Genomic DNA, 3,286 nt, shown 5'->3' with positions numbered 1-3,286 from the left:
AAAAAAAAGATGATTAATAAATCATTTGCAATCCTATTTAAATTCATACTTTGGGAAAGCAAAATGGTATAAAATAAAGAAACCATAGACATATTTGTAAAAGAAAAGCATGCAACATATGTAGTATGTATACATGGTCTATGTTGGGGGAGGGGTATTTTATTATAATTTATTAAATCAAAAGCAAACAGAATTCGGTTCACTACTACAACTATCAACAATCACAACAACCACAAAACCAAAATTAAGAAAGCAAACTATGTGTTCAATATTAAGATATTTTAATAAATTATGGCATACCCACAGAAACCCCATAATTTAGAGATTCTGTTATTTAGGAGCAAAATACTTATGATGTAAATATTTATGACATAACAGAAATTGATAGTTATAAATCTACAAATGCACATTCTGCATGTTGATTCAAATGTGCACATTGAGAAATGGACATTTTGTCATGGAGTGTACTTGGATTGTAAATTTTAAGTTATTTGCTTGAACAGTATGAAATTGCCAAATTTCAACTGCGTTTGACCTATAAAAGGAAATGGCATTTCGTTCAGTCTAGTATATTAAAAATGCTACCTTGGAAAAAAGAAGCAGTTTTCCTCTCAAGGAATGCCAGTCAACAGTATTTATTTATAAAGGTAGGCAGTGACAGATTCCACAGATTTCTTAAATCTCTTCAGTTTAATTATAAGACCTTTGGTATTTTAAGGTACATTTTAAAAGTTCTTTAACCCATATATTTGTTTATTTTCTACACTATCCTAAATGTTTTCTCGTCTTCCCTTCAGTTACAGAGCTGCAAGGATATGACAGTAATGAACACAGGGCACCAAATGGCACAAAAGCCCATATTTCTAATAAAATTCTAACATGCCCCCTGACATAGTGCTTCAAGCCTAACCTGCTGTCTTTCAGCCTCTCCTGCCTATGCAAATCCACTTGGCTGAAACAACCTGAGACAACTAGAATTATTTGCAGAATCACTGCAAAGGAGTTCAAGCATGGAAGAATCATTATTCATAATTTGCTGCCTATGGTAAAAATCAGTACCAGTCTGTTCATTTTCACTTACTTATTCACTTAATAAATCATCGAGTAGACATGATTTTCAACCTCCCCCAAGAAAGACAAAATTCTTTCAGAAAATAATCACTCAATGATTTAAGCTGAAAATATAAATGTACTGCACACAGTACATAGAAATCTCTGTCAGCTATATAAATCTTATGCATGTCCTCCTTCTTTTCCATGGTGTGACAATGCTGAGACCAAAGAATGTTTATAAGTAAGATTTTTCAAAATGCTCAATGTCAAAAGTTTCTCATAGACCTTTTCAAAAATAAAGTAAGTTGGTTATAAACCCCACCCAGATGAGTCAATTTAGGAAAATTGATTTTTTTTTTCTTTAACTCTGGCTAAGAACAGATTTCTGACAGAGCATTTTTAAAAAGAAGTGAGTTGAGAAGGTTAAACCAACAAACAGACACAAATGAGCAGAAAATCAGAAATTTAAAGGAAGATAAAATAGGGAGAAGAAAAGGACTACATATAGTCCATATAAATATATGGATACATACAAGGGACTATATAGTATATAGAACTGTAGTATATATACATACAAATTATGATAGAGGACATAGACAAGAATAAGAAAAGAGAGGAAATATGTGTATAGATGATTACTGTTGAATCTGTATCACCCACCATGTGCTAGGCTGTGTCATGTCAACAAACAACTCCTAATCTCAGTGGTTTATGAGGACAACGGTTTATTTCTCACCTTTATTGGCTGGGATCCAGTCTGAAGTAGCAGCCTGCCTGCATCTGGGACATGCATACTCAAGGCACAGGAAAGAAGCAATGATGGAATCAAGGGATGGCTCTTTAAACTTCTCAGACGTGTTCTACTTTACTTCTGCTGGCATTCTATTGGCCAAAACAGACCAGAGGGCCAAGATGAACATCAGTGGAAGGTTGTTTATATTCCTTCCACAGGGAGGGGCCCTGCAATGACAAATGTGATAGAGAATGGCAGCAAACAGTTGGGAATAATAACACAACATACCACAAGTTCCCACAGTATCTGTGATCCATATCAGAAAGAAATTCCTAGATACACTTAACTTTAATTAAAGATAAGTTGTCTCAGTGGAAGCTCAGTGTAGGAATTAAGATTACAGTGGAATTTTTTTTTACAACTATTGTAAAGGGGCCAGAATTTTTTATCATGTAGAAGATATCCCTAGTGTGCTTATGTTCATACTTGAAATAGACTTTATAGTAGGTATTAAAATTGATTGCTACCTATCTAACATCATTTTTGTTATTGCATAGCATGTGACTGGGGCTTTACAGGATTGGTAAGCATTGCCCCTTTCTTTCTTTCCTGAAATTGGAAACAACTGTGCAACATATCAGACAGAAAAATGGAGATGAAAATATCACCTGCATTAATGGTAGGAAAAAAAAAAAAGTTCTACAATATAACTTTAGATCTGCCAGTAAAAGAGCTGTTAACACACTGTCTTTATATTAAACGGACTTACTCATCCCTTATTGGCAAAACTGGACAAATTCCAGACTCCAATATAGAAAAATGTTCTTTCAGGAACACATAAGTTGCATTGGTTCAACAACACCAAGTCTCTTTTTTTTTTTTTTTTTTAAAGATTTTATTTATTTATTCGAGAGAGAGAGAATGAGAGACAGAGAGCATGAGAGGGAGGAGGGTCAGAGGGAGAAGCAGACTCCCCGCCGAGCAGGGAGCCCAATGCGGGACCCGATCCCGGGACTCCAGGACCATGACCTGAGCCGAAGGCAGTCGCCCAACCGACTGAGCCACCCAGGCGCCCCAACAACACCAAGTCTCTTATGTGCCTTTCTCATGAAAGAATATAAAGAATTTCAGTTTAGCATGTATAGCAAACAGGCCAATCCTAACTAAAGGATTTATCCAAAGCCAAGTTATTTCCCCAGAATCCAGTACTTAGTATTGCCAAAGAGTCCCTTACTGGGATGATAACAGCAGATCATAATGTATCATCTATAGCAAAAAGATCCAAAAGAAGAGAAAGGAATGGGCTAAGTTGAGCATGGTGATTTTATCCTTTCAAATTCATCAGTCTGATAACATACTCCTCTTGTAGGGATGGGGGGTGGAGAGAAAAGCCAGGAGAGTTAGTCTAACTGAAGACTTTCCCCATGTTAATATGAGAAGCAGAGAATAAATCTTCCTTTCTAACACACAGACATAATTGCATTGACAAGACCCATGCTT

The sequence above is a fragment of the Leptonychotes weddellii genome, chromosome 10 (assembly GCF_054177405.1).
Source record: "Leptonychotes weddellii isolate Sample4059 chromosome 10, ASM5417740v2, whole genome shotgun sequence".
Lineage (NCBI taxonomy): Eukaryota > Metazoa > Chordata > Mammalia > Carnivora > Phocidae > Leptonychotes > Leptonychotes weddellii.
Note: the sequence above shows the minus strand (reverse complement) of the source record.